The following is a 21,372-nucleotide window of genomic DNA, read 5'->3' on the forward strand; positions in this document are numbered from 1 at the left end:
GTATAGCGCTTTTCTACCTTCAAGGTACTCAAAGCGCTTTGACACTACTTCCACATTTACCCATTCACACACACATTCACACACTGATGGAGGGAGCTGCCATGCAAGGCGCTAACCAGCACCCATCAGGAGCAGGGGTGAAGTGTCTTGCTCATGACACAACGGACGTGACGAGGTTGGTACTAGGTGGGGATTGAACCAGGGACCCTCGGGTTGCGCACGGCCACTCTCCCACTGCGCCACGCCGTCCCTATTCGCCGTATTTGGTCAAAGCTCTCACTGATGGAAGGAGGTTTTTGCTCAAAATCTCACAATACATGGCCCCATTCATTCTTTCCTTAACATGGATCAATCGTCCTGTCCCCTTAGCAGAAAAACAGCCCCAAAGCATGATGTTTCCACCCCCACGCTTCACAGTAGGTGTGGTGTTCTTGGGATGCAACTCAGTATTCTTCTTCCTCCAAACACGACGGGTTGAGTTTATACAAAAATGCATACATCGATGATACAGCAGAGGATTGGGAGAATGTCATGTGGTCAGATGAAACCAAAATAGAACTTTTTGGTATAATTTACAAATAAATTCTTTAAAATTCCTACAATGTGAATACCTGGATTTTTTTTCGCATTCTGTCTCTCACATTTTAAGTGTACCTATGATGAAAATTACAGACCTCTGTCATCATTTTAAGTGGGAGAACTTGCACAATCGGTGGCTGACTAAATTGTTTTTTGCCCTACTGTATTCTATTTGATATGCAGCTCATTTTTATGTGACACTTATTGAAATATCTTGTGTAACATGCACACGTGCATTTTATTTGTTTAACACTATTGTGGTGGCGTTTTGTACAAAAAGTGCACTTTAATTTGTGTTTAATTTATCTTAGTGACATCATGCACAAAAGTGCACTAATAACATCATGCACAAAAGTGCACTAATAGCTTGGTTTTAAATGTCTCTGACAATCTTGCAATTTCTGTTTTGAAATGACATGCATGTTTGTGGCACTGCTTAATAACTGTTTAATAAAATACAGTTTTGATCAATTGACTTAGTTGTGATTTCCCTCTCTGCATGAAAGTTTAAAAGTAGCATATATTATTGCAGTATGAAGAAGAACGTTTTAATGTAGACACATAGAATCATCATACTGCCATGATTATATGTATCAAGTGTTCATTCAAAGCTAAGGCAAAATATCGAGATGTATATCGTGTATCGCGATATGGCCTAAAAATATCGAAATATTAAAAAAAGGCCATATCGCCCAGCCCTACTGTATTATACCGTACTTCTCAATGTGAAGCACTTAAGCACTGAAAGAGTAAGTGTAAGTACACAAGTTCACCAGTTGGTACCCCGTACAAAGTAGTGATATGTCATGTTGGTGTGTATGGTCGAGCACGAAGGTCTTTGACTAAATGTCTGGCTGTGAAGTTTTTCACAACGCCAAGAAAAAGCAGAACAGTCAAATGACCAAAAAGTGAGTCACACTTCCGTTTGACCTCATTCCACTTGAATCCAATTCCATTGGCATTTCTTTAACGGAATTCTCTGGCAGCTGCAGCAAAGATCTTTAACAGAGTGGAGGGCCAAAGAGGATATGTAAATGTACTGTGGAACAACAACTCAATGACTTCATCTCAATTGTTGCCAAACAAACATCGCAGGATGCTCATCGCATTAAAGCGCAGTTCACGGCGGAGGCGAAAGTGCCGTGCGTAAGGGGAAGTCGGGGTGCTGATCATAATGTCATCAAACATGTCAGAATTGATGGGAGGGGTGAGAGCAGAAAGAGGGAAGCAGGTCAGAGTGAAGTCAGAGTTGAGGGACTGGGCGGAACCAGATGGGAAACATGCAGTGAAAGACGCACACACACACACATACACACACTTGTGCGAGCGCGAGCGGAGTCTGATAATGACCTCTTAACACCAGATGGAGGGATGACACTATACCCCCACCTCCACCCCAATCTGTCACATCTGACTCTGAAGCCTCTTCTGTCACTATTACCATCCAAGCATTATGGAAAATATAGTCCCGTTTTGCATGTATGTACGTATTGCATGTCTCTATGTATGCATCTATGTACAAACCCCATTTACATATGAGCTGGGAAATTGTCTTTGATGTAAATATAAACGGAATACAATTATTTGCAAATCCTTTTCAACCCATATTCAATTGAATGCACTACAAAGACAAGATATTTGATGTTCAAGCTCATAAACTTTATTTATTTTTGGAAAATAATAATTAACTTAGAATTTCATGGCTGCAACACGTGCCAAAGTAGTTGGGAAAGGGCATGTTCACCACTGTGTTACATCACCTTTTCTTTTAACAACACTCAATAAACGTTTGGGAACTGAGGAAACTAATTGTTGAAGCTTTGAAAGTGGAATTCTTTCCCATTCTTGTTTTATGTAGAGCTTCAGTCGTTCAACAGTCCGGGGTCTCCGCTGTCGTATTTTACGCGCCACACATTTTCGATGGGAGACAGGTCTGGACTGCAGGCGGGCCAGGAAAGTACCCGCACTCTTTTTTTACGAAGCCACGCTGTTGTAACACATGCTGAATGTGGCTTGGCCTTGTCTTGCTGAAAAAAGCAGGGGCGTCCATGAAAAAGATGGCGCTTAGATGGAAGCATATGTTGTTCCAAAACCTGTATGTACCTTTCAGCATTAATGGTGCTTTCACAGATGTGTAAGTTACCCACGCCTTGGGCACTAATGCACCCCCATACCATCACAGATGCTGGCTTTTGAACTTTGCATCGATAACAGTCTGGATGGTTCGCTTCCCCTTTTGAGCCAGATGACACGATGTCGAATATTTCCAAAAACAATTTGAAATGTTGACTCGTCAGACCATAGAACACTTTTCCACTTTGCATCAGTCCATCTTAGATGATCTCAGGGCCAAAGAAGCCGGCGGCGTTTCTGGATGTTGTTGATAAATGGCTTTCGCTTTGCATAGTAGAGCTTTAACTTGCACTTACAGATGTAGCGACAAACTGTATTTAGTGACAGTGGTTTTCTGAAGTGTTCCTGAGCCCATGTGGTGATATCCTTTAGAGATTGATGTCGGTTTTTGATACAGTGCTGTCTGAGGGATCGGAGGTCATGGTCATTTAATGTTGGTTTCCGGCCATTCCGCTTACGTGGAGTGATTTCTCCAGATTCTCTGAACCTTCTGATGATATCATGGACCGTAGATGTTGACATCTCTAATTTTCTTGGAATTGCACTTTGAGAAACATTGTTCTTGATCTGTTTGACTATTTGCTCAAGCAGGTGTGGACTAAGGGGTGTACCTCGCCACATCTTTTCTTGTGAAAGACTGAGCATTTTTTGGGAAGCTGTTTTTATACCCAATCATGGCACCCACCTGTTCCCAATTAACCTGCACACCTGTGGGATGTTCCAAATAAGTGTTTGATAAACATTCCTCAACTTTATCAGTATGTATTGCCACCTTTCCCAACTTCTTTGTCACGTGTTGCTGGCATCAAATTCTAAAGTTAATGATTATTTGCAAACAAAAAAATGTTTATCAGTTTGAACATCAAATATGTTGTCTATGTAGCATATTCAACTGAATATGGGTTGAAAATTATTTGCAAATCATTGTATTCCATTTATATTTACATCTAACACAATTTCCCAACTCATATGGAAACAGGGTTTGTATGTAAAGTATGTATGTTTACATGTACGTATACATGTACCTTAGTATATGTACTGTATGTATGTGGAACACCTGATACATAACAGAGTGGTGTGTTGTTGAAAAAGGGGGACGACATGCCATTACCTTCGTTTACAGCAGTACTTTTTAAATATCGGTTCAGCCCCTTTAGGAAGAACACATTTTGATCCCCCCACTCTTCACAGTGACTATAAATAGTATAATTTGTCCAAAAAATTGTTATAACTATACTAGGGCTGGACGACATGGCCTTTTATTTAATATCTTATTATTTTCAGGCCATATCGCGATACACGATATATATCTCAATATTTTGCCTTGGCCTTGAATTAACACTTGATACATATAATCACAGCAGTATGAGAATTCTTTGTGTCTACATTAAAACATTTTTGTTCATACTGCATTAATATATACTCATTTTAAACTTTCATGCAGAGAAGGAAATCTCAACTAAGTCAATTGACCAAAACTGTATTTATTAAATGAGTTATTAAGCAATGACACAAACATTCACGTCATTTCCAAAAGAGAAAGTGCAAGATTGTCAGAGACATCTTAAGTGTCAAATAAAAATGAGCTGCATAATAGGAAATCAAATAGTGTTTGTCCTTCGCTATGTGGTAGGTTACTATGGAAGTTATTAAATTCTGTTGTTGAATACTTTTTTCATGCGGTGTTGATTTGGAAATGTTTGCCTCGGCATTTTGATGGTGTTGGCGTGTGGCACCGAATGGAGATGTTGACATACGGAGTAAGCACTCTTCATTCTCTAGCAGGTGACTTTTCAAATGATGCTACATATTAGCGTTGCTACATTTTGTAGCAACGCTTTTGGCCCACACTTGACAAATTACGGTTGTCTGTACGACTTGAAGCCAAACCACCGCTAGACAATGGACCCCCTGCTGTTTTTCTTGGGAATTAAGTCTTCCTTCATTCGCACCTTCTTTCTATCGTATTACCACTCGCACGGCTCTGCTAGCATCACAGTAATGCTGCTACCTTTCTGCTCAGCGAGGGCGTATACGTATGTGACGTATGACGTGACAGTATGTGACGTATGTAAGAAGGTGCGCTTGTTGTCTGTGAGAAGGAGAGACAGGAAAGAGCGAGGAGAGCCTGTAGTGCAATGCCAGCACTGTGTGAGAACGTATACTCGAATATCACAATATAGTTATTTTCTATATCGCACAGAGACAAACCCGCGATATATCGTGTATATCGATGTATCGCCCAGCCCTAAACTATACCTCTGCAAAAGTAAGCTTAGGACGGCATAACTCGGTTGGTAGAGTGGCCGTGCCAGCAACCTGAGGGTTGCAGGTTCGATTCCCGCTTCCGCCATCCTAGCCACTGCCGTTGTGTCCTTGGGCAAGACACTTTACCCACCTGCTACCAATGCCACCCACACTGGTTTAAATGTAACTTAGATATTGGGTTTCACTAGGGAAAGCGCTTTGAGTCACTTGAGAAAAGCGCTATATAAATATAATTCACTTCACTTCACTTATTAACATTAAAGGAAACATCACAGCTGTCTTTCCTTGTCGCCTATTGTGGTTACAGTGAAGCCAAGTGCTACATATGCTTCATCATAACTCTGGTTCACCCAAAAAAGCATGTTCCCCGAGGTCACACGTGCCCCCCCATGGCACCACGCCACCCACTATTTCAGAAGAACAGGTTGACAGGTTGTGTAAATGGTCGATGGTGGTAGTAAAGTTCCACAAACATGACATATAGCGTCTCGTGAGCAAAAAGACAACCCTCCAGTCGATTTAGGGCAGGTGAGACTTGTCATCATGGTGACGACGTCTTCCCAGTGACGACTCAGTAAAGTTGTTATGCAACTTTTGACTGGTGACTGAGTCAGCACAGGATTCCGGTAAAGGGAGGATGTCCTAATGGGAAAGTACCCAACACACACACATTAACACACACTGCGCACACCTTGTGAGGCGTTTTACTGTTTTGGCAGATTCACTCAGGGATGGAGGAAGTCTTACTACATTGAAAATTTCACAACACAATTGTGTGGTTTGCAGTGAGCATAAATAGATAATGTGTGACAATGAAACACAACTATACTTTACATCCCAACCACAACTACACACTAGAGCTGTGCCATCTTCGGCACCTCACCTTTAAGATTCAAGGTACCACAATTCAATTATTGGACACTTATTACAATCGATTATTGATACATTTTCCCCACATACATAATTTCTTTTGAACAAGGTATTTGTCAGCATCCATTAAATACATTTGATCGACACATTTACCTGCTTTATCAAGTCCAGTGCAAAACATTCAATTCCTTTAAAAATAAGACTTCTATAAACCAAAACTGTCTGTTTCCTGATTTTGGTGCTAGGTAATTGAATGAAAAACATATTCAGTGCTACCTCAGGTAATGAGTGTCCCAGCTTTCAGGGTTTTCAGGATACAACTTGTCGGCTGACTGTTATGTTTTAGGTTACGAGCAAATGTTTCAATGTCTGAGAAATGGACATTCAGTCATCAACAATTATATAATTGTTGATGACTGAATTGCTGATATCAACCAAACCTAACCCCCCCCCCCCCCCACACACACACACACACACCCCAAACCCCTCCACATCCCACTCCCCGGATTGTAAATAATGTAAATAATTCAATGTACATACTCTGATGATTAATAGTTTATATTTTCACCATGAATTGATTAACTTGATAACGGTTTGAAAAACATATTCGGGTGTTACCATTTAGTGGTCAGTTGTACGGAATATGTACTGTAGTGTGCAATCTACTAATAAAAGTCTCAATCATCTATTCATCCATCCATCCATTTTCTACCGCTTGTCCCTTTTGGGGCAGCGGGGGGTCTCTGGAGCCTATGTCAGCCATATTTGGGCGGAAGGCGAGGTACATCCCGGACAAGTCGCTATCTCATCGCAGGGCCAACACAGATGGACAGACAACATTCACACCCACATTCACACACTAGCTTCAATCAACTTATCCCCAAGTGCATGTTTTTGGAGGTGGGAGGAAGCCGGAGTACCCGGAGGGAACCCACGCAGTCAATCAATCAAAAAGAACTATCTAGTCTTCTTCTTCGCTACCACTAAGACAAGGTTTAATACTGCAGGTATACCCGACACTGCCCTCTGCAGCCCACTTCGGGTAATTAATGTTCACTACACAATATTACCATCATTATGGCATTTTATTTTATAACATGTTCTGATTAATCATCCACAATTGCAATATGTTTAACAGGCTGAATATTACATTTTATAAATAAGAAGGTAAATAAGGTTGAAACATTGTCATGCAAAGATATGAATGCCATTAACTTGCACTACTGTGCAGAAGTTTGGGGCAATAATTACATAAGCACACTATATTCACTCATCACCCTGCAGAAGAAAGCAGTAAGTGTCATGTATGAGGCAGGATATATAGATCACACAAACAAACTTTTCTTACACTCAAAACTACTTAAAGGCCTACTGAAACCCACTACTACCGACCACGCAGTCTGATAGTTTATATATCAATGATGAAATATTAACATTGCAACACATGCCAATACGGCCGGTTTAGTTTACTAAATTGCAATTTTAAATTTCCCGCGAGGTATCCTGTTGAAAACGTCGCGGAATGATGACGCTTATGTTGACGCGTGTTTGTGACGTTATTGGTTGGAGCAGACATTTTATCCCAGCACCACTCAAGGCTAAAAGTCATCTGCTTTAATCGCATGATTACACAGTATTTTGGACATCTCTGTTGCTGAATCTTTTGCAATTTGTTCAATTAATATTGGAGACGATAAAAGAAGAATGCTGTTGGTGGAAAGCGGTGGATTGCAGCTGCCTTTAGCAACCAAAACACAGCCGGTGTTTCTTTGTTTGTTGTGAATCTTTAATATGCAACAGAGCGGTCAAGCGAACATCTTTCTGTACCACATGTCAACCAGCAAGTTTTTGGATGACAAAATTGTGATATTAAGTTGGCTCTTACCGGAGACTTGAGCGGAGTTAGCGTCCTCCTGCAGCAGCTGTCAAAAAGGCAGCTGTCTGTGACTTTCTTGGCTCCTCCATATGGTTTCCCTCAGAGACACTGGCGGTCACCGCAGCCCTCCGACTTTCAGGTATGACTTTATAATCTCACGAAAACACTAGTAACACAATAAGCAGATGAGGAATTTTCCAGAATTATCCTAGTAAATGTGTCTAATAACATCTGCATCGCTCCCACTGCCGTCGCCTTTTTTTTTCTTTTCTAGTGCTTCACTCTAATTTTCCTTATCCACGAATCTTTCATCCACGCTTTCTCGGTCCGAATCGCTCTTGCTGCTGGTGGCTATGATTATAATCAATGTGAGGATGTGAGGAGCCCTACAGCCCGTGACGTCACGCACACATCGTCTGCTACTTCCGGTACAGGCAAGGCTTTTTTATTAGCGACCAAAAGTTGCGAACTTTATCGTCGATGTTCTCTACTAAATCCTTTCAGCAAAAATATGGCAATATCGCGAAAAGATCAAGTATGACACAAAGAATGGACCTGCTATCCCAGTTTAAATAAGAAAATCTATTTTCAGTGGGCCTTTAAACTTAAAGATCTTGTGAAACTTCAAACTGTACAAATTACATTTAAAGCAAAAAACTATTGACTGCCTGAAATGTGCAAAAGATTTTTCACTGAAAAGAAAGGGGATTATAATTTAAGGAGTAATTTAAATCTTAAAATTCACAATATACGCACAATACGAATCATCTTTTGTATTTTAATATGTGGGGTTAAACTAAGGAACAGTTTGAATGCGGAATTTATGCGGAATGTCCAACCATAATTTTGTTTTAAAACAAAAAACGATACAAAGTCATGATGTTCAATATGTACAAGAACAAGGATTTCTAACAATCACCTCATTATTATTATTATTCTAACCATTTGGGTAGTTATTTACTTGTTATTGATTGGCGTTATCATCAATTAGTACTTGTATTCATCGTATTTATGTACTGTATTTTTGTGCCAAAGAAAAGTCAGTAAAGTGGGTAAAAGAATATTGATGATATATTGTAATAAGACTGGTAAATGTATCATTATATCTAACAATGATATAAGAAAGCTAGTTATTTGACTTATAAGATAAGGGGTGGCAGTAAAATAGTTTAACTTATTCCCAACCATTATGTATTGTTTTAATTTTGAATGTGTTTTCGTTGTGAAATATTTGTTTACATTTCTGTACCTTACTGTAATGTTATCAAGAATATTTCCGTTTTTTATTATTTTCTATTTTGCTTTGTTTTTAACATGTCCAAAATTAACTACTACTACTACTACTAACTTGAACAACATGTAAAGTACAGACTATCAGAAACATTTATTCATGTAGAAAAAATACTATCAAAGCATGATTGTAACAATCCACATTTTGTGTAATAATGTGGGAAACTTATCTAAACATAGAAGTGTAGCTTTTCTCCTTTTAATGTGAGTGCTCTTAAAGCAGTATTACCAATTCTGTATTCCTACAAAAAAGAAAATCTAGCAAGACACAACGCAATGGAAGTATTTTTTTATTCTCTTTGAAAACGTGTTCATATCCTTTTTGTGTTCGCTGTTTCAAAAAGCAAAATGTTTAAAAACATTTCATTAAAGCAGATAAGTTATCCAGTCATTGTATTAAAAACTTAAAAATTATCTGTCTAGGGTACACTTACTATTGACAAAAAAGTATATTTTTCTGGAAATAACCATGATCATTTTGACTTACTGTATTTCCTTGAATTGCCGCCGGGGCGCTAATTAGTTTAAAACCTCTTCTCACTCCTGCGCTTACCAAAGACATGCGGTAAAAGTAAGCATGCGCTAATTTTTTAAAAACTTCTTCTCACTCCGGCACTTACCAAAGGCATGCAGTAAAATTTTGAGTGTGATGTAAGCTTGGACCTTAAATCCCACTGAATAGCTCTTAATCTTCTTGACTTTATGCGATTTCAAATTACCGGTATTGAAATCAGCCTCCTCCATTTTGAAAATGATGACACGAGTTTGACCAGGCGGTAATACTAAACATGCGCTAATTATTTTGCGAAGCGAGTTTGACCCGGCAGTAATTCAAGGTAGGAGAATACTATATGCCCTGCGGCACTTCAAGGAAATACGGTAATTTGAAACAAAATTGGACTAATTGTGATTAAATACTTTAATAGTTTGACAGCCCTAGTATATAGTACAACTTTTAGAGCTTTGAGTTCAATTCATGAAAAATGTGAGCAAAAACAAAAGTGTTTCGTTTATATTTTTGTTCAGTGTACTTAGAGTGCACAGACAAACATGTGTGTTTGTCTTATATGAGCATTGTGAAAGATAGGCAAAATTCCCCAAAAAGTGCAGTTCCCCTTTAAGCTTGCAAAAACGCATGTGAACGATTGCCAAGGTATTTACTTTCACTTGAAGTTGTAAATCTGCCATGTTTGGGAGATCGTGGCACGTTGATGACAACTGCTGTTGAGCGTTGCAGCACATCTGGACCCAGGCAGAACATCTGCATCAATACACAGGCTGACAAAGCATGGATGTGAATGAGCTTCTCAAAGCTTCTTTCCAGATTTTGGCTGGAATAGAGCAGAGAGAAGTCATGTTGGAAGATAAATCATTTCATAAATTTGGCACGCAAAATACTGCTAAAGCCATCACTTCTGTGTGTGTGCGTGTGTGTTTGTGTGTGTTGCACAGCATTAACAAAAACAAGAGCTTGACACACATCTTATGTGTGTCGAATGTGTGCACGTATCATTCACTGATGTTTAAATTCTTATCATGGCCTCTGAACCATTGTGGTGTATTTCAAATTAACAAAAATGCCAGGAGCAGCAAATTTCTAGGCATCTACAGTAACTGAGCTGGTGGAAAGGTTTGCCTTCCAGCTGACTTTAGTTCCATCTCTGATTAGAGCCACATTCAATACTGTCTTCTCTTGCTGCTAGAAGGTTTAGAGCAGGGGTCACCACCGCGGTGCCCGCGGGCACCAGGTAACCCGTAAGGACCAGATGAGTAGCCCGCTGGCCTGTTCTAAAAATAGCTCAAATAGCAGCACTTACCAGTGAGCTGCCTCTATTTTTTTAATTTTATTTATTTACTAGCAAGCTGGTCTCATTAGTTTAAATAAATTCATTTATTTTTTTTACTTTGCTTCTCATAACTTTCAGAAAGACAATTTTAGAGAAAAATACAACCTTAAAAAAGATTTTAGGATTTTTAAACACATACACCTTTTACCTTTTAAATTACTTCCTCTTCTTTCCTGACAATTTAAATCAATGTTCAAGTAAATTATTTTTTTATATTGTAAAGAATAATAAATACATTTTAATTTAAGTCTTCATTTTAGCTTCTGTTTTTTCGATGAAGAATATTTGTGAAATATTTCTTCAAACTTATTATGATTAAAATAAAATAAAAAATATTCTGGCAAATCTAGAAAATCTCTACAATCAAATTAAAATATTATTTCAAAGTTTTTTGAATTTCTTTAAAAAATTTTGTTCTGGAAAATCTAGAAGAAATAATGATTTGTCTTTGTTAGAAATATAGCTTGGTCCAATTTTTTATACATTCTAACGAAGTGCAGATTGGATTTGAACCTATTTCAAACATGTCATCAAAATTCTAAAATTAATCTTAATCAGGAAAAATTACTAATGATGTTCCATAAATTATTTCTTTTATTTTTTCAAAAACATTCGAATCAGCTAGTTTTTCTCTTCTTTTTTTTGGTTGAATTTTAAAGAGTCGAAATTGAAGATAAACTATGTTTCAAAATTGTATTTTCTTTTTTTTCCTGTTTTCTCCTCTTTAAACTGTTCAATTAAGTGTTCATCATCTATTCTCTACAAAAAACCTTCCGTAAAAGGAAAAAAAATGTATGACGGAATGACAGACAGAAATATCCATATATATATATATATATATATATATATATATATATACATATATATATTTATTAAAGGTAAATTGAGCAAATTGGCTATTTCTGGCAATTTATTTAAGTGTGTATCAAACTGGTAGCCCTTGCATTAATCAGTACCCAAGAGGTAGCTCTTGGTTTCAAAAAGGTTGGTGACCCCTGGTTTAGAGGTAAGAGATGGTCCAGAGAAAAAAAATCTGGAAAAAATAGCAACATTTGAGGGCCACGTTAGAAGGATCCTTTTGAACTGGCACCATTTGTGTGTTATGTATGATATTGTCATCAACCTCTTCAAATGGGTCCGGAACTTATGGATCATTCCACCCAATCAAATATACCAAGACATTGACACTAACTGATTATACACATATTGAATTATTCAAACTTCAAATTACTATATTTCAGACAATTTCATTTTATTCTTGGACAAGCTTCCTAAGATGGAGATGCCTCATATTAAATGGGAGTGGTTTTTTACCATATAATTATCAAATACATGAAATATAACCACATTATATCTATGCTAACAGTATGTTGACACTAAGGACATTACAGTGCTTAAAAAAGAAATATTAAAAAAAAACCCATATAGTATCATAAAGATTGTTTCGGTGACAGGACTGTGCCGAGATTTTAACCCACCAGTCACAGTTTAAATATGATGAAATTTGCATATAATGCATCAGTGAACTTGCTTTTGTTCTTTTTATGACCTGCAGAGGGAGTGAATGATGTAACTTGTAGTAGTGACTTGTAGTATATTCCACATTTTTTCAGAGAGAATAATGTCGGCAGTGGTCACCAACCTTTTCAAGCCCAAGAGCCCTAGTCTTATGCAAAAACCAAATCAAAACATACCCCTGCATCAAATATATATATATATATATATATATATAAAAAAAAAAATATATATATATATATATGTATATATATATATATATATATATATACTGTATATAGAGTACAGGTCAAAATTTTGGACACACCTTCTCATTTCAATATGTTTGCTTTATTTTCATGACTTAATTTAACTTGTAGATTGTCACTGAAAACATCAAAAATATGACATTTGTGAAGTGAAAAGCATTTCAGGTGATTACCTTTTGAAGCTCATCGAGATAATACCAAGAGTGTGCACAGCAGTAATCAGAGCAAAGGGTGGCTATTTCGAAGAAGCTATAATATAACTATTATTGTTATTTCACCTTACTGTATATACTGTATATGTATAATTTGTTTTGTTAGGTTTTTAATATAAAACGTTTTTTGTTATATTAAACAAATATTTGTATTTTAACAAAAAATCTTCAGTGTCAATCAATCAATGTTTATTTATATAACCTTCAATCACAAGTGTCTCAAAAGGCTGCAAAAGCCACAACGACAACCGCAATACTGAGCCCACATAAAGGCAAGGAAAAACTATGACAATGACAATGAGAAACCTTGCGGAACATCAAACATATGTTTCTTATTGCAAGTTTGTCCTTAAATAAAATAGTGAACATACTGTACAAAACCACTTGTCTTTTAGTAGTGAGTAAGCAAACAAAGACTACAAATTTAGTGTGATGACATATTGTGTCATTTATCATTCTATTATTTGGTCAAAATTATTAGGGACAAGTGGTAGAAAATGAATTATTGACCGGTACTTTTCAGAGGCGATATCGTACCGAATATGATTCATTAGTTTCGTGGTACTACACTAATACCGGTATACTGTACAACCCTTGTAGAAATATAACATTTATGAAACATTCAAAAGATTATATTTCATAGTAAGTAGGGGCTGAGAACAAATGTTATTTTCCAGTTTTGAATTGTATTTAATATGCAAAGGGGACGTAGCTTTGTTTAAAAAATATATATATATATATATATTTGAAGATTACTTGATCCTGTATTTCTACATTTTACTTGGGGGAAATTTCTGTAACACAATGGTAGTGGAAAACGCCAGTGATGGCACAAACACCGGCAATATTAAAAGTGTGGTTATTCAGCATCCTAAGCAAAAACAGGAAGTTAAACTTGTAAGATGTTGTCGGCCTTCAAAATAAAACCACACTTGCGATGTGCGACGCACAGCAGACAACATCCAAAATTCTTGACCTTGCAGCAACAACAACTAACAGGTTATAATATGAAAAAAAAGTGCAAAGAACTGAATCCATCCATCCATCCATTTTCTACCGCTTGTCCCTTTGGGGGTTGCGGGGGGTGCTGGAGCCTATCTCAGCTGTATTTGGGCAGAAGGTGGGTATACACCCTGGACAAGTCACCACCTCATGACAGGGCCAACACAGATAGACAGACAACATTCACACTCACATTTCTACACTAGGGCCAATTTAGTGTTGCCAATCAACCTATCCCCAGGTGCATGTCTTTGGAGGTGGGACGAAGCCGGAGTACCCGCAGGGAAGCCACGCAGTCACGGGAGGAACATGCAAACTCCACACAGAAAGATCCCGAGCCCAGGATTGAACCCAGTACCTTCATATTGTGAGGCACAGGCACTAACCCCTGTACCACCGTGCTATCCAAGAACTGAATCATTAGCGATAAATAATAATTCCAGATGCAGTGTCAAGAGGGACTGTTGTTTCTTCACTTTGCTGCCCCAAGCTTCACCAGCAAGTCAGCATGTAAACTCAAAAAAATAAAATTAAAAAAAATTCTCTTGAACATTGTTGACACAAGCTCACCACTGCGTTTCACTCTGGTGTTTATAAGCCGTAAATACTTCATCACACTCTCTAAATCCACATTGCACAAACCAACCTGCTCTGCCCAGTAGCGTGGACCAACATTACACTAAATGATGCAGGTCAATACACACAACCAGCACAGGTACAGGAGTGACTTAGCATAACATTCGTAAGATGTTGCTCGAAGAAACATATCAACAAACACAACTGTATCAAACTACATGTTGTTTTACATGCAGTGGAAGCCAGCAGGGGATGCTGTGCTGTGTTGCCACCTACCTGTTGGTCTGCACATGCTCAGTTCGGCATGAGTCCCGACGGAGACTACGACGCTCGGGGAGGCCACCCTGCGAGAAAACACAACAGGAAGTCAACAGGAAGTGGCAGAAAGGCTCGACACAGCGATATTTGTAAAAAGGAAGTAAGCAGATAACGTGCAATAACGTTGGCTTCCATTGAGCAACATCACAGCAGATCATATCACTAGCATGATAGTGTGCAGAAATAGCCTGTAATAATCGTAACATGACCTTCATTCACACTGACCACACTTAGCCTAGTGCTGATTTCACCGTGACATCATCATGTTTTATATGTAACCATGGCAACCATTCAACAAAACACCAGAAACATAATTTTCTTCCCTGCAGGATTAAGTTGAACATTTTAAAGAAGTAGGTCACAGAAGGGGAAGGGTTTTAGTTCACCGCTGAGCTACACACACACATGCGCGCACACATGCCACCTACCACCTGATGCTAACGCAGACTTAAACTCTCACACAGACCACAGGAATTTTCTAGTTTCGTGTAAAACTGATAATGGGATGTGTCCCTGCGGGAGTGGAAAATCAGAGGTGACTTACGAGCCTCCCACATTCCAACCTCGCACGCACGCACTCACACATATGCACGCACGCACGCACGCACGCACAATCACGCACATGCACACTGGACTCTCCCCGCATCTAGTTTTACACTTCGGGGAGGAGGAAGTTATAGAGAGTTTGGTAGAAAACAGTTGAGTTTCTACGTATTCTCTGCACCAGACCGCTGTGTTTGCTTGTTTGGGTCGGAGGACAAGGTAGTTAGGTTGGTACCTGAGAGAGAGGAGAGGAAAAAGGAAGAAGCCATCCTCTTATTTGCATAGTGGGCCTAGACACATGCCATTTGTGTACAGGGGGCACAGCAGCAGTGACTGCTCGTTGAAAAGAGGATACAAACTGTCATGTTTGAGTCTCCAAAAGTGTCTAATAACACCAACATTAGTTGCAATAAATGCCCCGAAAAAAAGACTGATCCTTCCTGCTATGTCGTCTTATTCTATGGTAGATCAAGTGTGTATGTGTGAAGTGTGTTACGAAGCAGAGTTACAATGCCATCTGCTGTACGGACTTTTACCAACAGGCTACATTCACACACAGTCCCATCATAATGTGTTTAAGATTGAGGGCAACAACTAGTGCCAAATCTATTTGGAGTGGTCTAAATGTATCCTAGGCTTCACGGTGGCAGAAGGGTTAGTGCGTCTGCCTCACAATACGAAGGTCCTGCAGTCCTGGGTTCAATCCCAGGCTCGGGATCTTTCTGTGTGGAGTTTGCATGTTCTCCCCGTGAATGCGTGGGTTCCCTGCGGGTACTCCGGCTTCCTCCCACCTCCAAAGACATGCACCTGGGGATAGGTTGATTGGCAACACTAAATTGGCCCTAGTGTGTGAATGTGAGTGTGAATGTTGTCTGTCTATCTGTGTTGGCCCTGCGATGAGTTGGCGACTTGTCCACGGTGTACCCAGCCTTCTGCTCAATTTTAGCTGAGATGGGCGCCAGCGCCCCCCGCGACCCCAAAAGGGAATAAGCGGTAGAAAATGGATGGATAAATATATCGTTGGCGGGCAACCTCAAATACAAACCCCGTTTCCATATGAGTTGGGAAATTGTGTTAGATGTAAATATAAATGGAATGCAATGATTTGCAAATCATTTTCAACCCATATTCAGTTGAATATGCTACAAAAACAACATATTTGATGTTCAAACTGATAAACATTTTTGTTTTTGCAAATAATCATTGACTTTAGAATTTGATGCCAGCAACACAGGACAAAGAAGTTGGGAAAGGTGGCATTAATACTGATAAAATGAGGAATGCTCATCAAACACTTATTTGGAACATCCCACGGGTGTGCAGGCTACTTGGGAACAGGTGGGTGCCATGGTTGTGTATAAAAACAGCTTCCCAAAAAATGCTCAGTCTTTCACAAGAAAAGATGGGGCGAGGTACACCCCTTTGTCCATAACTGCGTGAGCAAATAGTCAAACAGTCTAAGAACAACATTTCTCAAAGTGCAATTGCAAGAAATTTAGGGATTTCAACATCTACGGTCCATAATATCATCAAAAGGTTCAGAGAATCTGGAGAAATCACTCCACGTAAGCGGCATGGCCGGAAACCAACATTGAATGACCGTGACCTTCCATCCCTCAGACGGCACTGTATATAAAACCGACATCAATCTCTAAAGGATATCACCACTTGGGCTCAGGAACACTTCAGAAAACCACTGTCACTAACTTGCACTACATCTGTAAGTGCAAGTTAAAGCTCTACTATGTAAAGCGAAACCCATTTATCAACAACATCCAGAAACGCTGCCGGCTTCTCTGGGCCCGAGATCATCTAAGATGGACTGATGCAAAGTGGAAAAGTGTCCTGTGGTCTGACGAGTCCACATTTCAAATTGCTTTTGGAAATATTCGACATCGTGTCATCTAGACCAAAGGAGAAGCGAACCATCCAGACTGTTATCGATGCAAAGTTCAAAAGCCAGCATCTGTGATGGAATGGGGGTGCATTAGTGCCCAAGGCATAGGTAACTTACACATCTTTGAAAGCACCATTAATGCTGAAAGGTACATACAGGTTTTGGAATAACATGCTGCCATCTAAGCTCCGTCTTTTTCATGGACACGCCTGCTTATTTCAGCAAGACAATGTCAAGCCAAATTCAGCACGTGTTACAACAGCGTGGCTCCGTAAGTCGCAGTACAGACCTGTCTCCCATCGAAAATGTGTGGCGCATTATGACGCGTAAAATACGACAGCGGAGACCCTGGACTGACCCCTGGTATAAGTATTGCATTAGAAACACAGCATAAGACTTCTCTCCATCTTCATCATCACCTGCACCATGTAGCCCTCATCCCTCCATCTGTCCACCCTTCATTCTCAAGCTCTCTTTGCCAGGTTACCAGAGGCTATGATATCCTGCCACTTCGTGCAGTGTGTGTGTGTGTGTGTGTGTGTGTGTGTGTGTGTGTGTGTGTGTGTGTGTGTGTGTGTGTGTGTGTGTGTGTGTGGCCCTGGCAGGGTGGGCAGCACATACGGTGTATACCTGCAGAGAGAGTGAGAGATTCATGCAGGAAAGATGAATGTGGAATGTGTCGTCAATCCTGGACGTCAAGGTGATACGGCCACCTGTCCTGTGTGTGTGTGTGTGTGTGTGTGTAAGACTGATACGAAAAGGAAGTTGGAGTGTGTTTTGTAATATGAGTTTGTGGCTAAGCTGCAGCACACGCAATACACACACAGATAAATGTAGGTCAGAATTGTCACAAGCATGTTGTAATTAGTTTTCTTAGTTTATCATTTATATTTATTTGAATGTATCTGTATTTTTATTGTTAGATGCAGTTGCAATTCTAAGTCTAAAAACTGCAGTTTAATGACGACGAATTCTCTGAATGTTTGTCTTTGTTTTTCTTATTTCTGCATGACAATAAAATGGTCAGCGTCAACAAGGTGTGTTAAGACAACAAGAAAGTGAGAATAGAAGAAGATTATACATGTGAAGTGACATGATGTAAGTGGACTCCAGCCACCATACTTGTTGGCAAAATAAAAGTTTTATAGTACAGTTTCACTTTTTTTTACACTTGTGTGACACTTACCAAGCAGAAAAACATCTCACACTTTAAAATAGAAGAATAAAAGTCCTCCATTATACGGACATAATCTGCTTTACCATAGATGCTAGTTCACTATGTTGACTGTCAGAAATCAAAGCAGTGAATGCAGAGAAGCTAATGAAGGAGACATCACACTCACAAGGCCTACTCGTCCTAGTCCACAGCTCCATGTACGTACACACACGCACACACATCCACACACATTCTTGTACTTCTTACCTTCTTGAGACCTCCGAAAAATGCCTACATCTTTAGGACCACCCTTTATAGATTTATAAAGATTTGTATTTACAACATTAGTTATATATAAAAACTGTGCAAGTATAAAACAGGTAAACTCTTACTTATTTTTTTTTGTAATTGTTTTTTAATCTTCATTATTTACTTCATGTTATTACAGAATTTATCTTTATACATATTTATTTTAATAATTTTGGCCAAAGGGGGCGTATTTCAATTTCTTACACACACTTGTTATTTCATATGTTGACCAGAGAGGGAGCACTTTTAAAACCGACACACAGTCAATTTGAAAATCCCTCCTTTTTGGGACGACCTTAATTTTGATAGATTTTCCCACCAGGGCTGCAAATGAAACATTTTCTATTAGATCCAATGGTTTTCCATACTGGGACCATGATTTCGGTCCTAATTTGTTCAGGTACTTTTCTTTGTTGATGTCTCAAGAAGGGTAGAAATACAAGAATAAACCCACCAACTTTTTTGTATTTGCTACCTTCTTGAAACCTCCGAAAACATGCTTACCTCTTCAAGACAACCCTTCCTAAATATATAAAGATGTATCTACAATATTAATAATATACAAACCCCGTTTCCATATGAGTTTGGAAATTGTGTTAGATGTAAATATAAATGGAATACAATGATTTGCAAATCCTTTTCAACCCATATTCAGTTGAATGCACTACAAAGACAAGATATTTTAAGTTCAAAGTCATAAACTTAATTTTTTTTTTTGCAAATAATAATTAACTTAGAATTTCATGGCTGCAACATGTGCCAAAGTAGTTGGGAAAGGGTATGTTCACCACTGTGTTACATCACCTTTTCTTTTAACAACACTCGATAAACGTTTGGGAACTGAGGAAACTAATTGTTGAAGCTTTGAAAGTGGAATTCTTTCCCATTCTTGTTTTATGTAGAGCTTCAGTCGTTCAACAGTCCGGGGACTCCGCTGTCGTATTTTACGCTTCATGATGCGCCACACATTTTCGATGGGAGACAGGTCTGGACTGCAGGTGGGCCAGGAAAGTACCCGCACTCTTTTACTACGAACCACGCCGTTGTAACACGTGGCTTGGCATTGTCTTGCTGAAATAAGCAGGAGCGTCCATGATAACGTTGCTTGGATGACAACATATGTTGCTCCGAAACCTGTATGGACCATTCAGCATTAATGGTGCCTTCACAGATGTGTAGGTTACCCATGCCTTGGGCACTAATACACCCCCATACCATCACAGATGTTGGCTTTTGAACTTCGCGCCTATAACAGTCTGGATGGTTATTTTCCTCTTTGTTCCGGAGGACATCACGTTCACAGTTTCCAAATATAATTTGAAATGTGGACTTGTCAGACCACAGAACACCTTTCCACTTTGCATCAGTCCATCTTAGATGAGCTCGGGCCCAGCGAAGCCAGCGGTGTTCCTTGGTGTTGTTGATAAATGGGTTTTGCTTTGCATAGCAGAGTTTTAACTTGCACTTACAGATGTAGCAACCAACTGTAGTTACTGCTAGTGGTTTTATGAAGTGTTCCTGAGCCCATGTGGTGATAAAATTTACTCACTTATGTCTGTTTTTGATGCAGTACCGCCTGAGGGATCAACGGTCTGTAATATCATCGCTTACGTGCAGTGATTTCTCCAGATTCTCTGAACCTTTTGATGATTTTATGGACCGTAGATGGTAAAATCCCTAAATTCCTTGCAATAGATAGATAGATAGATAGATAGTACTTTATTGATTCCTTCAGGAGAGTTCCTTCAGGAAAATTAAAATTCCAGCAGCAGTGTACAGAGTTGAGATCGATTTAAATAAAAGTAAAAAGTAAATAATGGGGTTTTAAATGGAAACAAAATAGAGAAATATTACAATAAGAATAAAAACTAAAAAGCAACAATGGGAATAACAATATAACAGTAAAATAAGAATATAATAAGACAAAGTAGGCAGTAGTGACCATGTTATGAAAACATATTGCACTGTTATTGTTTTGCATCCCCTGTAATTTCCCAACTCATATGGAAACAGGGTTTGTATAAAAACTATGCAAATATAAAAAAGATAAGCTTTTAATTAATAATTTTTTCTTCAATTTTTTGTTTTGTTTTGATGTCTCAAGAAGGGTATAAATACAAGAACACACACACACACACACACACACACACACACACACACACACACACACACACACACACACACACACACACACATTAAGGCCAAAGAAACACACTTCACCGTCTGAGAATTTGTGAATGGAAAAATGGTTAAATACACTTGGCGGCCCAAAAGAACTTCCTACGCTGTACAGACCGCCTGTCTGTCTGCTTGTCTGTCTCACCATGTGTGTGAGTCTGCGTCTGTGTGTGTTGAATGATTGAGTTGAGAGAGACTGTCAAACACTGTCACTGACGGCTGCTGCGTCACCACAACAACGGCACACCAGGACATCCGCCCGCCCCTTTCTTACTCGCAACACACACACATAATACAGTACATAGAATAATCTAAGTAGATGGACTAATCTGACTATACCTTAATTTTCTTCAATCACCACGGTAACAGATGTACCTACCTGCCATCACACTTCCTCTCTTTTCTTACACACACACACAGGTTCACCTCATCAGGACCATGATCCATCCATCCAGCTCTGTGTGTGTGTTTACTTGTGCTTCACCATGCTCTGTGTGTGTGTGTGTGTGTGTGTGTGTGTGTGTGTGTGTGTGTGTGTGTGTGTGTGTGTGTGTG

The 21,372-nt window shown here is 39.1% G+C and overlaps 1 protein-coding gene across 3 annotated transcripts in view; it reads right to left on the bottom strand.

The window, feature by feature from the left end:
• hivep2a (HIVEP zinc finger 2a) overlaps nt 1-21,372 on the bottom strand; it is a 114,708-nt gene that overhangs the window by 42,920 nt on the left and 50,416 nt on the right. For 2 of the 3 annotated variants that reach the window (XM_061901135.1, XM_061901134.1), the window contains exon 3: nt 14,693-14,760. The exons of the other annotated variant lie outside the window; for it this stretch is intronic. The gene's annotated coding sequence lies outside the window, so the exon portion shown is untranslated. The remainder of the gene's footprint in view (nt 1-14,692; nt 14,761-21,372) is intronic. 3 annotated transcript variants of the gene reach the window in all.

The sequence above is a fragment of the Nerophis ophidion genome, linkage group LG05 (genome assembly GCF_033978795.1).
Source record: "Nerophis ophidion isolate RoL-2023_Sa linkage group LG05, RoL_Noph_v1.0, whole genome shotgun sequence".
In the NCBI taxonomy this organism is placed as follows: Eukaryota; Metazoa; Chordata; class Actinopteri; order Syngnathiformes; family Syngnathidae; genus Nerophis; species Nerophis ophidion.